At 34.5% G+C, this 20,538-nt stretch overlaps 1 protein-coding gene across 13 annotated transcripts in view; it reads left to right on the plus strand.

Moving 5' to 3' along the window:
- The first annotated feature begins 19,003 nt into the window (after positions 1-19,003).
- LOC143253043 (ras-like GTP-binding protein Rho1) overlaps positions 19,004-20,538 on the plus strand; it is a 59,504-nt gene continuing 57,969 nt past the window's right edge. For 4 of the 13 annotated variants that reach the window (XM_076506134.1, XM_076506133.1, XM_076506138.1 and 1 more), the window contains exon 1: positions 19,027-19,136. The gene's annotated coding sequence lies outside the window, so the exon portion shown is untranslated. Of the gene's footprint in view, positions 19,137-20,538 lie in introns of all 13 variants that reach the window. The other 9 variants (XM_076506145.1, XM_076506143.1, XM_076506147.1 and 6 more) reach the window with 5 other exon arrangements.

Here is a 20,538-nt window from a genome sequence, read left to right on the forward strand (position 1 = left end):
TAGTGTTGGATTTTCTCAAAGGTGTTGTGTACTAATTTGACAGTGTAGTATCCTGAAGTAGAACTTCATGCTGCATGAGGTGATTGGATAACACTTTTTTTCTCTTATCATAGATACTCTAAAAAATAATAACCAAATTAAAATACAAAAAAAATATATTGAAAGTGACCAGCAGTGAAACAGCTATCTACAACCATGATCTCCTAATGTTACTGCACCTTGACTTCTCATTCTACATTCATTGTCTGACAAATTACTAGGGCATATTTATCCTTTTTTCAGTCAAAAAGGTTTACTGGTTTTTCTAAATCAGTCAAGACACTGCTGCCTGGTTACTCCTGATGCTTCCTTGAATTCTTTAACAGGAGTAATCATTGAAAGGGATGTACTTAGCATTCTTAAGTAAAAGATTCTCATTGGCTTCTCCAGTCATGATATGATGTATTGACTGTTTGGTGTATCTTCACTTCAAAAGATAAAGAGTAATGTAGGGTACAAGCATTTTGATCTTCACTTTTGCATTGTCATATCTGCCTGCCACTGTCAAGTTGGATTATCTCATTCGTAAGGTAGGTATGGATCTATAATCTTAACCCTCAGATCTTTCCATTGTCAGTGGTGTGGAAAGAGCTACAATAGTTACAAGGGTAATTTGGAATCACATTGTTTTAAATGTTGTGGCTGCAACCCTATTCACTTTTATCTTTGTCCAAAATGGGTAGAAGAGAAAGAGGTACATCATTTAATGACAGTTAACAATATTTCATTTTCTGAAGCATGGAAGTTTTGATTCTTTTCAGATGTGTGCTGTTACACTCCATTCCACTTCTGTATACAAACAGGTATTTCCATTTATTCCACAAATTCTTTCTCACACCATTTCAAAGGTATTCTCCCTCTATGTACTCGCATCTACTCATGTTTCTGTCCCTCCTGAATATTTAGTGGATGCTCAGGACTTCCCCATTGATCTCAAAGTGCAGGACCATTATTCAGTCATGCATTCAATCCCTGGATTCTATTTTCTGAGAGAGAGACTTGCCACATCAATCCAATGCAGGATCAGTGTTGTTTCTTCTAAAAAAATTATTGGTTTTTAAACAGAAACAGGAATGCTCCCCCATTTAGTTACCATACTCCTCCTATGTTATGTTGACCACTTTGTTGTATTGGAAGTGTTGGGGTTTTCATTCTGATTTAGATGACATTAAGGCTTGATTCATTTCTATCTATCTATCTACCATTTGTGTCTTTTCTTTCAGGAATCTTTTCTAACTCCTGTTAAGTCTGTCACCTGTTGGCAGTTTTCTTGTATAGAAAAAATAGGTTGTGTGGTGATCGTGTTGGTGGAGTTGAGGAGGGCAACCTCAAAAACTATTAAACTGCATGAACCCACCATTTCTGTGCCACTCCATATGCCACCAGAGGCTGTCTCAATACGAGTTTAGTTGTGCTATTACAATTATCTTTTTACCTGTTGTCAGGAGAAGATTGTGATCAAGCATATTTTGATTATCTCATTGATCATTTGCCATTCCCCTTCTTCATGTTGGAAGCCTTTAATGGGCACAGCCCACACTGATGTCAGTTTAGATAGGAAGGGCTTGATCATAGATCATAACATTTTTATCTTCAATACTGATTCTCATTCATAATTTTATGATCCTTCTGTTTTTAGTGGGTGGACAATAACATATGTAGCAGTGATAATTTTATATTGTTTTGAGGGAGGACAGCCACACTTGTGTGCCATGGTGAAAGTAGGAGCAGGCTAGCTGGTTTTCTTTCAGTACTGTCAAAAATTGATTCAACTGTTGTTACTATCCTGTCTCTTGATGAACAGGTACAGGCAGTTACTGACCATATTGTCCAATCAGCTGTATATTCTATGATGACTACTATCCCCAAAACATTAACACATGTCCCATAGGTTTCTCGTAAGTAGTGAATGCCAATGGATCTGAAAGGCACAAAACAGACTTTGCATATCTTCTACATATATCCCACTTTTCACAACAGTAGGGCTTTTTAATAGGCTTATGCTATATCCAGTAAGTTAGAGGCAAAATTTAGAAAGAATCTTGGAAGCAGATATACAGATTCACCAGTTTTAAGGTCATTTGGGACAGGACTTGAGATGTGAACTTGAAGTACACTTTCTATACCATTTTATCTTGCTCTTTAATGGCCAAGAAGTTGCAGATATAATGGGTATTGCTGACACTCTTGAAAAGTGCTTTTCTCATTATTCCAGCAATTCTGTTTCTTCCCTTGTTTTCTTGGCTATCAAGTCATAGGCTGAAGAAATGGCTAGTGGAACTTACAGTTGTTTTACAAATAAGTCTGGCAATATGTCAATTGGATTTGATATTCATTATATGCTGTCTGTCTCCTGTCTCTCTTGCTTTTCTTGTTTTTAATCAACTTTAGTTGAGGATGATTTTTTTAGATGCATCTTTCTTCTTAAGTCTGTGAAAGATCTAATAATTCCATCTAATTACTGCCCTGTTGTTTTGACTAGCTGACTTAATATTTTGAAGAAGATGGTTAATACTTGTCTTGTTTGGTTTCTTGAACAATCTCTTCCTTTTTCCTACTCAATGTGGTTTTTGTAGACTGCTCTCAATTATGCACAACTTAATTTGCTTTAAAACCTCAATCGTGTAAATCTTTCACAAAAGGGAGCAAATTATATTGGTCTTCTTTGGTTTATAGAAGTCTTATGAAACTATGTGAAAGTTTTGCATTATCCAGGACATTCATTCCTGTTGGTTATATGGCTATTTGCCCATTTGTATATTTTTGTTTAATACTTTTTTCCATGTTTTTGTGTTTCTCTGTATTCTCCTAATCCTTCACACAAAACCACAGAGTTCCTTGGGGCTGTGTCTCGAATAAAACATTTTTCCATATTAATATTATCATTGAGAAACTTCCTTTTGCTGTTGCAAAAAATCTGTCAGTTATTAAATATGAGGCTTATTGAATGGCAGCTTTAAACTACCCTCATATGTTTGTTGATGCGAGTTACAGCAAATAATTTCACCTCATCACCTAAAATATTTGTTTGTGTGTTTTGCTGGAAATAGCAAACATATGATGGATGTTTGGATTCTAAAGGAGGTGAACTCTACAGATAGAACATTCTCTTGGAGGTCCCCTCCTCATGTACAGAATCATCAGTGAGAGGAGAATTGTGACTTGTGTTTCAAAAAGGCTACACATTTGCACATCATACAATTGTAAAAGTGACAAGCTACATAATTATAACCATTGAAAAACATAAATCTTTATATAAGCTGGACAACCAAACAGCAACAGTACATTTGATTTATTATGTTGCTCACTCCAAATTGACTTGCAGCTGGGGTAAAGCCAGGCCTTAATTACAAGTCTGTAGTCCACATAAGGGATGGGCATGACTGTGACAATGCCAGAACATACAGACATTGCTACAGTGTTAGTAGGCTCATTTCTACGAATACTTACATTGCCAGGAGTCCAGAAAAGAGTGAATAGAAATAGATAATAAAGAGTAGTGGGCCAGTTGATTCAGAATATTTATGAAAATTGGGTAAGAGCTTACAGTGATTCCTGGGCCAAGAAAGAGCTAAGTGGGTCAGTATAAATGTATAGTACAGTTAGTGTACTGCTTAGTACTTATATGATCAAATGCAGTGAAATCCGTACAACTTAGCAAAGAACACAGGATCTGTGAGCACTACAGAGTCTCTTCAAACCTTGGCAAAGTCCAGAGTCGCCTGATTTTAAACGACCCATTAAAATGGAAACATAAGAATGGTTTAACAGATTTTTAGTAAAGAAAAGATGGTATTTCCAGTCACGAGTATCCATACTCACATGACTCAAAATTCGTTAGATTTAAATTGTAATGATCCACAGTAGGGTAGCCTGATCATAAAACTCTTTCACATTGTCCAGTGTGAAACCCACTTTACTCAGCCATGTCTGGATAGAAAGGCTGAATGTAGTTATGGCAGATCTGCAACTGCCAGAAAGTATAGCTCACAAAGGCATAAAGATGCAATTCCAAGTAGAATGTGGTGGTAAAGATTAAAGGTTCTCATCACATAGCAAGGAAAGTTGCAAATGCCTAAGGTGAAGATAATGTTCATATGACTCTGTATAGAACTCTGAAGTTGTAAAATGTGGAAAGCCCCATGCCAAGCCAATTCTCTACAATGATTTACAATTTCCAACATTTTTAAGGCAGAGTCTGTGGCTGAGTAATAAATCTGTGGTCCAGTTTTGATCCTCTGAGGCACAATAGACTTTCAGCATGGAATACCTTTCCACTCCCCAAGAAATGAAAAAGAGGATCTTTCAAGCAAATAACAACATCACTGACACCAAAAATGCATACAAATCGTTTTAGATGATGACAAGGAAAAGCCATTTACTGTGGTCTATCGGAAGAAGCAAGTGAGACTAGTATGGTACTTTTGTTCAATAAACATTATATTAAATTGCCAACAGAAAATTTGAAAATCGTCGACATAGAGTGTCCTCCCTGAAAGAGTGGGAGAAGCTTGTTCAGTGAGAGCATTAATTTTAATACTAAAAAGTGTGTGAATTATGACAGCCCAAAGGAATTTGTAGTTTCTGTGCAAAGAATCATTACAATGTTTTGTCCATATGGACTTGGACTATCATTTAAAAGTTACAAATGAAAATGGGTGAATGGTGGTGTAATTAATGGGATTGGAGACCCTGTAAAATGTCAAACCTAATTGTAATGTCATAAACCTTCTCAAGAAGAAAGAAAATGTTCCATCTTAAGGAAGGTTTCTCTGATTGAGGTTTTAAGATTAATCAGATGGTTCTTGGGGGAGAGATGTCTATGAAAACTGCATTGGGAGAATAAGTGCATGTTTCTTGATTCATGCAACTAATTGACATCCTCTTCAGAGACCGCTAGTCAAAGCAGTATGGCATTAATTAGAAGTAATTTTGGGATCAGTCCAAGATTTAGGAAAAGAGAAGATGATATCCTTATGTCATGTATCTGAAAAGTTATTATCCTTTCAAAATCTGGTAAAAGAACAATCAAAAAAGGAGAAAATGACTGGCTTAATGTCTTGAATTGAATATCTTCTGGTCTAACTGATGTACTGTCTAACCAATGGAAGGTGATCTTTTGTTTTACAACTGTGAGAGTTCAGTTATAATCATAGAAATTGTCATCTTGAAAACAGGGTGATAATTTTCTGACTTGTAATTTGAGGGCCAAGAAGACAAGGAATGATGTAAAAGCACCAGAATAGCAAGATATGCAGTTTCCAAAAGAATCATTAATCCTCTGTAAATTAACAACTTTCTAGTCTTTAAGAAGCAGACTCAAAGGGGGATTGGAAGCATACTTCTATTGACTTCCTGAATTTTGTCCCAAACAACCTTAGAACTGATGACGAAAGAGATATGTGGTTTTTCCTGATTTTGATGTCTGTTCATAACAGGAGAGTTAACTTAAATATGGCTTAATAAGGTCAAAATGTTGTTCTCTGCTTTATTTTGGTAAATGTTAATATCTATACTAGCTGTCCTGAGATACATTTTTGCTTCAAGTGGGTTTCTCATCATCAAGAATAATCCAATTCTGAACAGAAATATTGACATTTCCATTATATTCAAGTAGCCTGTTTTATTTAGTAGTAATAAGACTGGATAAAGAGTTTTTGTTTGTAACCATGACGTTTATGTTTGTTAGAGAAGGGTCTCTAGACCTCCATAGATCCTTTACAAAGTTGAGTGTAAGACATTTGTTATATGAAAGATATTCTAGCGGCTAAGTGTGTGATTGAATTTTGATCTTGCACCTCAGGAACAATGGAGAAGGGTTCAAGTATTCAGTGGATGCTGTGATGGTGACAAAGACTAGAATATATGTGAATTTATCAACTTATATCCGTGAATGGCACGATACTTAAAATGATGAAAGAAATTTAGGAAGAACAGAGATCTGTTTGAATCCCCACCTTAGCAGTCAAATGGAGTAGAGTAGCTTTCATCTGAGGTGGAAGAGGGGATAACAGCTTTTATTATTGATGTAACTCCTTCCATCCATGTAGGGCAAGAAGGAAAGTATTTAGGGTTGAAACCATTATAAGTAATTCAGTGTGGGTTGTATTGACACTCATAATTGTCACGGTCTTTGCTATCACAAGGGGCATACATCAAAGAACTGTGTCAAGATGTCTGATTGTCCAAACCACTGGTACTTGAAATATCTCAGAGGGTGAGAAATATAAGGCCATACCTTACAGTTAAGATAACCTGCTTTGATGGTGGCAGGTGGATATGGTGATGTAAATATCAAATTCAGAGCATCTGTAGGCTGTATTATTCCATCTTTTTGAGTGGAAATGGACAGCTTAATCTTGAGAAACCAACAACAAACTCTGACTTGGAGATGTTAATCAGTTCCTTCTCAATGATAACACCTCTTGAGTAACTCAAAGTAGTATGGGGGTAACTACAGTGTATTTTAGCAGGACTGCCATTTGTTCATTATACATGCTATCATACAAAACATTTATTGTAAATTATGCATAAAACTTCAGTTGTACTATGGCAAGTATAGAAAGAGAGAACATTGAAGGAAGAGTGTTAATATACTGTATCAATATATATATAAACAATTAATCCAATGAGAAGACTTACATTGTTGGAGAAAAGAGTGCACGGCATGTCTTCATACGAACTGGTTCAGTATTGACAATACGGCCTGGCATGGCCAGTTGGTTAAGGCACTCGACTTGTGATCTGAGAGTTGTTGGTTCGAATCCCCGTCACACCAAACGTGTTCGCACTTTCAGCCGTGTGGGCGTTATAATGTACAGTCAATCATTGGTAAACGAGTATTCCAATATTTGGCAGTGGGTGATGACTAGTTTCCTTCTCTCTAGTCTTCACTGCTAAATTAGGGATGACTAGTGCAGATAGTCCTCGAGTAGCTTTGCGAAAACTTCAAAACAAAAATTGGCAATAGTAATGTTAACATTGTATTCATAGAGAAAAATGAATGTAACCACAGTGAATTGCAATATACTGAATAACAATGATTGGGTGCCTGTCAGAAAATTCAACATACCAACAAAAAGGGTTCATAATGAAGCTGTTTTGACAGTTAGTAGAAATCACAACATTCATAGGTTTCAATCAGTACTAACTCGTGTCTGCACTGTGCTCTTTCCACCAACTTCTCAGACTGTAGAAGACATTCAAATAGAAAGAAGGTGGCAATGGATGAAAGGGGGAAGACTTCCCGAGTTTTCAAAAATGAAGTATCACGATACAAGAGTGATGACATAAAGCTACATCTAAGTATACATGGATGGTGCATTTAAGACAGCTACTGCTTCGTATCAGTATTTTTTGTTTAATTGATGAGTTCTGCCATTAGACTTGTGTCTACTAAGTGGCAAAACTATAGGTCATTACTGTCAGTATTGAGTCATGTCAACAACAAAGTATGAGAAGTGACTGACCTCAGAAAGTCACCACAGGCTTTGAGGGCTATGTCCCAGATGCAGTTAAAACTGAGTAACAAATAACCTGGCCAGCAATTTGATATTTTTATTCTGTTCAATGCTTATTAAAAGAGATTCAAAAACTGAGCATTCATTATACACAGAAACTCCAGCTGAGTTAAGCTACACGAGGGATGTCTGCGCTAGCCATCCCTAATTTAGCAGTGTAAGACTAGAAGGAAGGTAGCTAGTCATCACTACCCACCGCCAACTCTTGGACTACTGTTTTACCAACGAATAGTGGGATTGACCGTCACATTACAATAACGCCACGGTTGAAAGGGCGAGCATGTTTAGTGTGACAGGGATTCGAACCCGCGACCCTTAAATTACGAGTCCAGTGCCTTAACCACCTAGCCATGCCGGCCCTGAAAGTTTTGAGTTGTAACTCATTTGATACGTGATCAGCTACAAACACCAACAAATAAAGCATTATTTAATCTTGAAAATTAAGTCCAACATTTTGTTTATAATTTTTGACATAATAATTGTGCCTGTTGCATAAGTGAAATTTTTACAGCTAATAAACTTGTGTTTCACTTTTTAAGTAACTCTGTCCACTTTAAAATGTGTTTTAAAACCTTTCACCACCATTGTTCTGTTCACTTAACCTACTCTGTACACATGTTATATTTGAATTTACATCCCAGCACCATCTGACATCAATTGTATACAAAATCTAATTTCACTGAAGTTAAAGAATTAAATCGTTAAACGAGAATTAAACATTTCTGTTGTTACTAAACGAAAACATTTTAATTTTTTCACAGTTGAATGTATTTGGCATTTATAAAGTTTTCTTGTAGGCTTTATTAAATTATTTAGAAACGCTTCTTATTGCACTCGAACACTATATCGTGCAAAAAATGGTAGAACTACTGAGAAGTATTGGAGCAAACGTCTTTCTTGAAGTACAAACAAGATAAGCAACTTTTTACTAAATTTTTTTTCTAGTGGTATATAAAATGTAGGGTAAGTTGTGTTTAACTGTTTTTGAAGTCTCATTGCGTACTTCATCTGATAATCGAGCTTACTGGTAATAGTTTTCATTGCAAAAGGTTTTCTCATGAGACTTTTTTGCCCAAAGCATACCACTCATCTCTGTTTTTAACACTACAACCTGTCTTTATACGAAATTATCAATCCCATTCTCCAACTGTTTGAGATTTACTGTGGTTGAACAAAACGTATAATTGGAGGCCTTGTTTTGGCCCATTCATACCCAATTGGCTTCGCATACATACAAAACTAGTATATTTGTGTGGTCCAAAGGGTCCAGAACATTGGTCTGTAATAACCATTTTGATATTTGTATTTATGTTTTATTCTTCTTTGATTCATAACTTGCCAGTAGTGGAGTATGCAGTGGTGATCACAGATTTCCTCAAAACGTTTCACGACATACCAAGTGTCACTTTAGAACTTCTTTCTCCGCCCATTACCCTGTAGAAAGCTGCATGAGATATCTTTTATTTATTGAGGTACGCGTATGTTTGGTCGAGTACTACCACATACTGACTTTTTACCCCGAGATGAATACATTATTGGGCAAAATATTTACGTATTTTGTAACAAATAACATAATCATTATTAATATAGAATACAAATACATACAGCAATGCCAAACTAAGAATATCTAATTTAAATAATTAGACAGTTGGCCATGATGCCAAACATTGTCACTAGATAGCGCGATATTAGGGAGACGTTCCTAAACCACCATGACACAGGAAACCATGATGAATGATTTCGTCATGAAGAGAAGAAGATCAATTTGGATCGCCATGAGAGACGTCCAATACAAGTCTTATCTGATCGAAAATTAATTAATTCAATCGTCCTAAAACGAGGCTTAACACTAATTCATTTGTAATTAGCTCGTCCTAGAAAGGACGTTTAATTCTGATTTATTAATAATTAATTCATCCTAAAAAGTATGCTTAACGTTAATTTACTTATGATTACTTATTTGAGTAATTAATTACTAGTCTTAAAGAGGAAGTTTAACGTTAGTTGTTTGAATCATTCATGCTCAAACATTCTATAAAGAATGGAAAACACTGATTCATTTATAATTAATTCATGTTAATCCAATAGTTAATGTAACATAATTACAATTATATACATTTTATAACCCACACAATACACTGGGTTTAAATCGCCCTAAGAAGGGCGATATCGTACAATATTTAAATCTTCGACTTTATGGAACATTCTACATCGTCAACAAAACGTTTAATGTGCAATAACGCTTTCACTAATTCGTGGCAAAGTAATTTACACATGTTTTACAAAGGCAGATTCACATATGTTTAATCACTATTGTTACCTTAGAATTTTAACAAATATTCTCTGACGTACAAGTCATAAGCATCTGGATTAAATTATGTTAAAAATTATTATCTGTGATAAAATGATAAACGATTGAGTTACTTCGTCCCTTTTTAAATAACCATTCATCACTTTCAAAAGCACGTAAAATATGTGAAAGTATAGAATACAAATCTGAACTGTTTATATCTTTCAGCTTCTTTCTAACTGCAAGACAATTTATCACAAATCATACATAACTAATAATCGCCTTACAGCTAAATGAACGACTAACTGATTAGTATTATTTAAAATATCTCAACTTTTAGATTGTCTATCCGAAACGTGCATACAAATTTTTAAATGTGTCTATTATACATTTACAAGACAAACGAACTGATGTCTGTTTAACATTACTTCAAACGTAAGAAAGGATTGTGACAGCATCAAACGTAAAGATTTCTACAGCACCAGAATTTCAATCAGTTTTAGAATTGATCAGTCTAGAAGCACCATAACAAGTATCTAAGAATATACGAATACGTTAGAAATTTATTCAGTACTCTCGCAGGATTTGTACACAAGAAAAACTTTTGGAGGTATGTTTGCCAGTGATCAACTACATGAACATGCAGAAAAATAATTATTAGCTGTCAACCTGAGTCCTACTCATAAATCTGGTAGCTATTTGGTTTGTATTTGTTTTAGTCGAAATGAAAAAAGAAGAATATTTTGATTAATCAAGATTATCTCAGTATAAGAAAATTCACCAAGAAAAATTATCGAACATGGACTTACAATCAAAAAGTACTCAAGGACCATATCCATCTGTGTGTGGACAATATTGTATATATTATGCTTATTATCATTGTCAATATATATCAACACAAAAGCTCTTTTCTACATTTGGATCTTATAGAGATAGCAATGATATTTTTGTTCATGATTTTCTTGTAAAGCGTTTTCATGTAAATACAACCTTACCAGATGTGCCTTTTTTTGTAGATCAGACTGCAAAAACTTTATTGTAAGAAAATAAGTTATTAAATAGAATTACAGTGTACAGATTCTTTATTATAATGATGTTAATGAATTGATACATTTTTGTTGAGGCATGTTTTAAAATTATACATCATGGTATTATTACGTAATCGCTCAATATGTCGGCAACAATATACTCTTGGTGATAACTTTGTGTACTATAATATCATACAGAAACACGTTTTCTATTTTATGACTTAATCATCCATCACGACGGCCCAGAAGAGCATCTGTAATGGGACGCCTTCTGGTGACAACTTTTGTCATCATGGTCGTCTGTTATGGTGGCATAACACCACGTCTCTGACGGAAATTTGAACTATTACCCTGTAATCGTTAATCAAACCACACATACATACACAGGTGTGGCGTTAACAATTGGGACTATTCGTCATTTTTTATTATATCACACAACCTCCGTCTTTATATGTCATGGCGTGACGCCACTTCCGTTCTGATGTGGCTTCCTAACCACGTAGTTCAGTTAGTCTCCTATCCACTGATCTCGGTAAGTAGTACTTTAGCATCTACCAGTATACCTTGATGGAACAATGTTTCCTGTAGTCTAATGATGTTTAAATAATCTGGATACAGTAAACTAGTGTTACCTTACTGTTCTTGCAATGTCCATTTGTTTAAAACAAGTGCAAATAAATTGTCTGAAAAATTGTTAATCAATTTCAGAAACGACTATATTAAAACACAACCTTTTATACAAAACAGTTGTGTATGTGTGTTTTGACGAGAAAATGCTCAAAACAACTTAAACAAACCAGAATAGCAACTTTCACATGTTTGTTTAATTATATACTATCTTATTTTATTACTACTCGAATATTTATTTTGTAGCTATTCTGTGCATGTAGGTAATAATGTAAATATAGAACAGTATACATCCTCCAGTGACAGATCTGTACTGCTAGAAGCCAGGTTTTAACACCTGTAGTGGGTAAAACACAGATAGGTCTTTGTGTAGCTTTGCACATAAAAATCGTAAACAATATTAAAACAGTATGCAAACATTTTGAACAAGATTATACCATTTGCACAGTTTTACATAGTTGGTCTTTTCTGTTTATGTCATAAAAGCAACTTGTGTAAATGTGATTCGTAATTCTTTTCCAGGTGAATATAATTTTTTATTATATTGAATACTATTACTTAAGGCATGTTGATGACTTTTGCCAGTGATCTACATATTCACGAATTCTCACTTGCTACAAGATGTCACCGTTTCCTTAACACAACTTTGTATGACTTGTTACAGGTCTTTTTCTGGATGGTCCTTATATCCTAGGTTGATACATATTTTATTTGTTAATGATTAAACATGTCTAGGTGCGAGGTCCTGCTTTTTGTAGATATATTGTACGATTTTACAGCTACAGTATGTTTCACAACATTTTAAAGTACATGTGTAATGTTCAATGTTTGTACGAGTTGATTGCATGAGTTTAAATGTGAACAGACAGGAAAGGCCACTAAGTGACAGAAGAGTTGCTATGATAAAACAGTGAAAGAATAGATATATCAACATGAAAAGTGAATATGGATTTGATATATACCAGAAACATGGGAGGAACTCGGTTCTGATTAGACAAGACGTTTTCTTAAGTTCCAACAAGTTGTTTCCCTAATGTATGAGCTGCAACCAAGAGATACATGAAACTGTATAATACTTGCTGAGTAGTTGTTTCTGCACATTACCAAAGAACCTTTGGTACACTAATGTGACCAGGAATCAAATTAAGAGATTAATAAGTCAGTGGAGGAGGATAGCATCAAGATGAATCCAATGGATAAGGAGGAAGGAACTGAAAATAAATATTTGTTTGACTCTTCATAATAAATCAGATGAGGAATCATTGAACCTAAAGGTGAAAGACAGCTCCAATAGTTGGTTAAACTGTTAATTGTATGGAATAAGGCTTTTACGGGTGCTATAGATACATGTTCTTAGTGCAAAATGTGGAATGGGAAAAAACAAAGCCTGTAGAAATATAACTTGACCAAGGAAATATGCTTATTACCTTGTGTCTGAAATGCGATTTTAGAAAAGAGCATGTTTGCAGGTAAATAGTTACAATATTTTACAAGCTACGCACTTAACTCAAATCCTGACAAATTGGAATTCATTCTTGATGAACAGAAACCCACTTGAATTGAAAATGTATCTCAGGACGGCTAGTGTGGGTATTAACACTTTTACTGATAAGGAGAGAACAACGTTTCGACCTTCATAGATCATTTTCAGATAAAGACCAAGGAAGGTCGAAACATCATTCACTCCTTATCATTAAAAGTGTTAATACTCATACCAGCCGTTCTGAGATACAAATTGGAATTCACTTGATCTTAGATTTTATTTCCAGCTTTTGTTATTTAAGATTACATTCTTACCTCTTCTGAATATCTTTATTTTGAGCTAGCTAATAATGATTTCATTCTGTCACTGAATTCTTGAATTTATATTTAGTACTGTATTATGGATGGAGAAAACTACAAATACCAATACACCTAGAATTTCATATTTAGTAATGTAAAAGACGTGGACCTAATGGTTATGCCAAGACACCCAGAGCCATTATAACTTTAGATCAACACAGCCAATGCATGAAGATGTATGATATTTTTGGGTGATGCATCAGAGGTTTGAGATCTCACTTATAGACTGGCTCTTAAGTGTTTTAGGGCTGAAAATTCCTCTCTAGTTGTTTTTTAGTTTCTCAAGGCAAAGTTACCAAAAATAGCTCCAGTTGCAGCAGATCCTATGGCATCAGTGCCTGTTATTCTAGTTAAGTCCAGGCTTTAAGTGGTTTAACTCAAGTCACCACTTCACAGGTAACTTTGGTAGAAGTTATAGAGGAGATGAATAAGCTGCTAGTAGGATGTTAGTTCCAACAGATATGGTGCAGGAATAGATGTAGAATGTATAACCACTTATGATGAAACAACTGGATTTCTAAAGAAAAAAACTTTCCAGAATTGTTCACTTCCAGAGTGTCAACCAGGTACTGAACTAGTCTTGTCAAGCTAGAACCAAGGGATCAATAGCTTGCACAATATCACAATACTAGTGGTGAGATTCTTGACAGTGAATGTGAGTGTTTCGACACCCACAATAAATAAACTACGAGCACCAAAGTGACTCTTGTGTTTTTTCATGCATAGCTGAGGTCAGAGCGATCCACCTACGACGATAACTATCTGACCACCAATAGACCGAATATGATTGCTGATAAAGCACTAAGACACAAAGTGGACAAGACCTTGGTTCTCTATACCTGATAGTCTGTCGTTTCATTCTGGTTAAGAAAAAGTGTACATACCTGTAAGGTCTCGTTAAAAGCCAAAGATATCATATTACAGACCATTGCTGTCACTAGAAGATCTATAATAGCAATGGAAGATCAATTGTCAGACCTAAATTGAGATGAGAGCTCATACTTTGGGTTGGTATTATTGTGGATTATAAAATAATATGTCTAGTTTTCTCTCGTAAAATTTGCATAATAGTCTCTTTTAAGGGGTTTATTTATTTTTCTAGTGTGTTCTAGCAGTATATTACATGAAGGGCTTTTTTAATTTATGTTTTTGATTTTGTTTAAAGTATTAGATAACCAAAATAAATTATCATTCTTTAAGTTTATTTCAGTGCATTTATTTTCTTTATTGAAGAGTTATTTTGTCCGTGTTACACATAAGTGTTTCTATTGGGGAAAAGAAAGTTTTACCACTCCTTGGCTAACACGTGTTTAAGCTTATTGGCTTTAAAATTAAGATTAAAGTTGGCTTGAGGACAAGACTGGAGTAAAGTGGAGGTGAAAAAGTATATATTTTTTACTTCCTCATATTAACGTAAGAAATTTTCAATATTATTCATTTGTGCAGATATGTGTTGCTTCTACATTAGACGTTGAAAAATAAAGGCATTCAGGTACTTATGCTCTAGCTTTACTCTGTTATTTTTCTAGAATAGCACCTTTTATCTTCCGGTAGTAAAGACATCTGCAGTTAGAAAGTTGTCATATCCCCTAGCAGTAAGATTATCTCTTGAAGTAATGACTCCTCTTACATTTTGTTGGGAATTACTAGTCACTCTCATAATGCTGTTGTTAATGAGGTTAGCAAGCAGTGTGAGATTTATTTATTAAAAGCCAAAAGAAATATGTAATAAAGAGAATAATGTGCATTACAATATAGTTTTAGTAAGAGATACGTCAGGACACCTTCAGAGAACAATCATCACTGATCACTATTCAAATCGTTCAAAATAAGTTAGACAACTTTTCATTGCATTACGTAAATTTGCTTACAGTGGTGACCATTTCCAATTTAGGTATCATGCTCTTTGTGAAAATTAAGGACATCTAAAGCATTTAGCGTTATAGACGTAACACTTGATCATAACCATCATTTTAGTCTCTGTAAAGCTGAAAAAAGAGCATCAGGACAAAGCGTTGATAGTGGGCTTACTCGAAGAAGTCACATTATCGTTGAGATTTTTTGTCTACAAAAATGTAGGAGATGAGGCAATTTTAATTAAGATAACAAAGTGATTCAATTTGTCATCATTACTTGAAAAAAGAGACAAATGAGCATCGAAAGCAAACATATCAATGGCTCTGCTTTTCAGATGAATAGATGGAAGACTGACACTGTAGGAAATCAAGCATACTTCACAATAACTTTCAGTTTTCGTGTGATACCGGCATATCAGCTGTATATTTACATGTTTAGAATGCTAAAATGAATGGTTCGAATAACAACAGTGAACAGAATGTAGAAGATCCATTATGTCGCTTTGCATTAATAAAACAATAATATAAATTTCCAGTTAATTGTTTTTTCTGAAAGTGCCTTCACTTTAGTCTTCTTACTTGCATAATTAATGCTAAAATATAATAATACAAATATTTATCAACCCATACAGTGAAAGTATATTCAATGCAGTTATAAAAAAATCACTTAATGTTACATGATTTTGAAAATACATTTAAACAAAATTAATACGAAAGAATATGTCTCATAAATTGAAATAAAAAGAAACTTAATTATACCTTTTTAGAGGTCTTTTAATCTAGCCACTCCTTTTTTGTAGGACAGAATTAAGATAATAAAAAAAAAGTTTATAATTTTAAAAGTGAATAGCAGTAGCTCCCAGGCAAAAATTTGACGTGTCTTTTTTATGTTTTTCATACAGATACACTGCTGGCCAAAACCTTAAGGCCAATGAACATAAAGAAAAAATATACATTTTGCGTTGTTAGACTCACCCACTTATTTGAGTAGAGCTTCGAAAGATGAAAATAGGAAAAGGGGAAATAAATAAAAAACTTTATTACCATTTAATAGAGAAAATGTGAACACTATGAAATTAGCCTAAATACTAGCTGGTCAAAAGTTAAAGACCATACTGAAACGAAGCGTTAATCGGTAAACACGTAACGAAATTTAGTCATTTGTGCTCAAGCATTAGCGTTGTAAACACCGCCTACTGGCATCTCCTGTGTTACATTAGGTAAAAACATGGCAAAGGCTAAAAAGTTGACAGAGTTTAAACGTGGCAGAATTGTCGAACTGCAAATGCAAGGTCTCTCTCAACGTGCTATCGATGGTGAGATTGGGTGTAGTAAAACTGCTGTTGCAAATTTCTTAAAAGACCCTGATGGATACGGAACGAGAATTTCAAGTGGTCGGCCCAAGAAATTTTCGCCGGCGTTGAGCAGGAGGATTCGACGGGTTCTCCAGCAAGACACCACCCGATCGTCGAACCAGATTAAAGCCCTTACAGGCACAGAATGCAGCTCAAGAATAATAAGACGGCATCTACAAGAGAAAGGCTTTAAAAACCGTAAACGTCTTCAAAGGCCACGTCTCCTCCTACATCCCGAAACAGCTCGGTTACACTTTGCTGAGAAGCACCAAACATTAGACATAGAAAAGTAGACGAAGATTTTGATCTCTGAAGAAAAAAATTAACCTAGATGATTCAGATGGTTTCCAACGTTACTGGCACGATAAGGATATCCCACTGGAGACATTTTCTACACAACACAGTGGAGAAAGTTCCATCATAATCTGGGGTGCTTTCTTCTTCCATGGAACAATGGAGCTTCAGGTTATACAGGGGCGTCAAACAACTGCTGGCTACATTGGCATTGGAGAGAGCATCCTTATTGACTGAAGGCCATCGCTTGTGTGGAAATGATTGGATTTTCAGCAGAACAACGTTGCAATTCACAATGCTTGCAGAACAAGGGACTTTTTTAGGCGAATAACGTGAATCTTTTGGACCATCCAGCGTGTTTGCCCGAACTGAACCCTATTGAAAATGTTTGGGCTTGGATGGCAAGGAAAGTCTATAGAAATAGACGTCCATTCCGAACAATGCATGATCTTCGTGATTGTATTTACACAGGGTGGCTACGAAAGTATTTTGTTTTAAGAGTAAATAAAACCGAAATTAAGAGAAACAAATATTTTCATGTCTTGATTTTGTAGTCATACTGTGCTGTAGACCACGGAGTGCATAATTCTTCCCGTGATTCATGGCATGCGAATGTCTTACTGATATCATGATAGTGTCTTATAAATCGTTATTTGCTTATCTGTTGTTATATTAGTATCATGTATTCCTTTACTGAATATTTCTTTTATTTTGTGGAATTTTTAGTTCGTTTGTTTATTGAATGTATCTTGTCTTTTTTTTCAATTGTTTAATAATTTGTGCTAAACATGCTCGCCCTTCCAGCCGTGGGGGCGTATAATGTGACGGTCAATCCCACTATTCGTTGGTAAAAAAAGTAGCCCAAGAGTTGGCGGTGAGTGGTGATGACTAGCTGCCTTCCCTCTAGTCTTATACTGCTAAATTATGGACGGCTAGCAAAGATAGCCCTCGAGTAGCTTTGTGCGAAATTCCAAAACAAACAATAATTTGTGTAACTACTTTTAAATAAATTTTATAAGAAACCCACTCAACTGGGAAACATTTACAAAATAAAATGTTTTGTGTTTTCGAATAGCAAAGCCACATCGGACTATCTGCTGAGTCCACCGAGGGGAATCGAACCCCTGATTTTAGCATTGTAATACACGCTGTATCAGTAGGGGACAAATAAAGTGTAAAAAATCCCCAGCCATTTACGTATGTGAAACAGGAAGTAACTTGAACATCAGGTTTAAAGAACATCAGAAACTTTCTTCTCAAATCCATGAATATAGGAACAAAAAATAAATATAGTTTTTTTTCTGAATAGAGTATTATGATATTAAAACCATAACATGATATTAATAGAATGAAACTAATAAAAGTCTTATAAATAAAATCAAACATTATTATTATAGGCACTGAACTGGCCAGGTGGTTAAGACACTCGATTCGTAATTTGAGAGTCGCGGGTTCAAATCCCCGTCACACCATACATACTCGCTCTCTTAGCCGTGGGGACGTTATAATTTTACAGTCAATCCCATTATTCGTTGGTAAAAGAGTAGCCCAAGAGTTGGTGGTGGGTGATGATGACTAACTGCCTTCCCTCTAGTCTTACACTACTAAATTAGGGACGGTTAGAACAGATAGCTCTCTTGTAGCTTTGTGCGAAATTCAAAACAAACTGAACCAGGTCTTTAATCGTCATATATCAAGTCATTTCTAATTTTATGGACATTTTCATAATTATTCATCTTTTGGTTTGTTTTCCTGGTCATTCATGAATAATAACATGTCAGTTCACTCTGATTGATATAGACGCGTCAGTGATCACTACCAATTGTTGAGTGTTGATTTCAATACCAAAACGTTTTTCCGTCAAAACTTGAGTACTTGAGGATGATCGCACCAATTATGGAATTGTCGTACCCGTTTTAAAAGTATTCTTCCGTACTGTAAAAGTTGTATCTTCTGATAAAATAAAATTATTATTGTGTGTTACTTAATGAATTGCCAGACAAGTCCGTTGGTTCATCAAACTAATTCTTATACAAACTTGAGTGTCTGGTACAGGGTCTTTTTAATTATACTTTATAGTAAATCTACATTTCTTAGTTAAATATATTAATATTTAAAGGGGAAAGTTTACTTTAAAAACAATTTGCCATTTTATTTGTAATTATTACTTCCGCTTCGTAATATCACGTATCACGAGTTATTTGTGAGAATGAGGTGTGGTAACCTAACGGTTGATGCTGTCATCGAGATAGTCGACGTTTTAGAAATAGAAGTATCATATATTGGTAAGTTATGAATTAAGTATAAAATAGATAATTATATAACTATTAATGTGATATGTGATGTAAAAATTTTATTTTAAAGACAGTTAATGCAAGTTCATCACATCTTTTGTTAAAATTTTATAATCAATACAATATAACAGAAATCAATTGGGATTTCAAATAAAGTTTCAACTCCATTTCGGTCTTCACGGCTTCAGACCATACATTTATCAATATGATTCAAATTCAAATTTTTAATAGTTTAAGTTAATAAATTATAATGTCAAACCAACAGTATTTAATTTGTGATTGTGTTTATTTTTGTATTAATAGCAAGCTTAAGTTGATAGCCGAATAATAAGTAATTCTCATACTACATGCTACTTTAGATAGTTTATGCCGTTACTCGTGAATAGAAGATACAATGTTTTAACTTCAATAAAGTTTGGTTTTAGTAAGAAGTCTGTGAGATAGTATAACCGCGTATGCACATGGACTTACTGTTCATCGTCGTACCATATGCTTTATATCTAGGCTTATGATTAGGCGTGACGAATCTCTGGGAGTGTGAATTTAGTAATATAATGGAAATTCAGAATTTGAAGTGGACAAAAAAAGGGTTGGTTGCAAATAATAAAAAACAAAACAAGTTGGTTTATAAAAAGTACGAGTTAAAGTTAACAAGAAGACTAATCAATACAAGTTTAAATTGACTGTTAGTGCTTGTGCTACTGTGTCACTTAGCTGATACAATGGACCTGGAGGATTGTAGAAAAACGTTGGTCAGACAGGAAATTTAGAGATGGAAAAGGGGTATAAGAAAAAATTGGGCTGTAGATAGGAATTAACTATATTTTTTTCAAAATTACAATGTGTAAAATGAGAGCAAGCTTTTGTGGGATGATAGAGGAGTGCTTGTATATGATAGTTGCAAGCTTGCTTCATAATAACTTTATATTCTTTTTTGAAATTTAACTGATGAAGATTTATGGATTCTTCATCAAAAACAGTTGCTGGGTGGAAACAAAGTAAAAAAAAAAAATCCTGTTAATTATGAGTTGTTGGGAAGAAGGTTAGGAAGTTTGATTAATAATAGCTCCTAAGCCAGATATTTCTTCAGGGGTTTTCAAAGAGATTAAAGATCAAATACGTGAGCCATTTACTACTGTACTTTTGTAAGTTATTAACTAGTGGTAAGGTGCCAGAGGGTTGAAAGTTATCTAATGTTACTTCTATTTTTAAGAATGGTAATATAATTCATCCTAGTAATTATAAGCTTATTAAACTCATGTTGGAAATTCTGTTAAAAGATGCTTTGAAAAGCCATTTAACAAAGTTTAAATATGTTTTGAATAGTTATCATAGCTTAAAGAGGGTAAATCTTACAATACTAGTCTTTCGACAATCTTTGAAGAGGTCATTA

Source organism: Tachypleus tridentatus, chromosome 6, assembly GCF_004210375.1.
Source record: "Tachypleus tridentatus isolate NWPU-2018 chromosome 6, ASM421037v1, whole genome shotgun sequence".
NCBI lineage: Eukaryota > Metazoa > Arthropoda > Merostomata > Xiphosura > Limulidae > Tachypleus > Tachypleus tridentatus.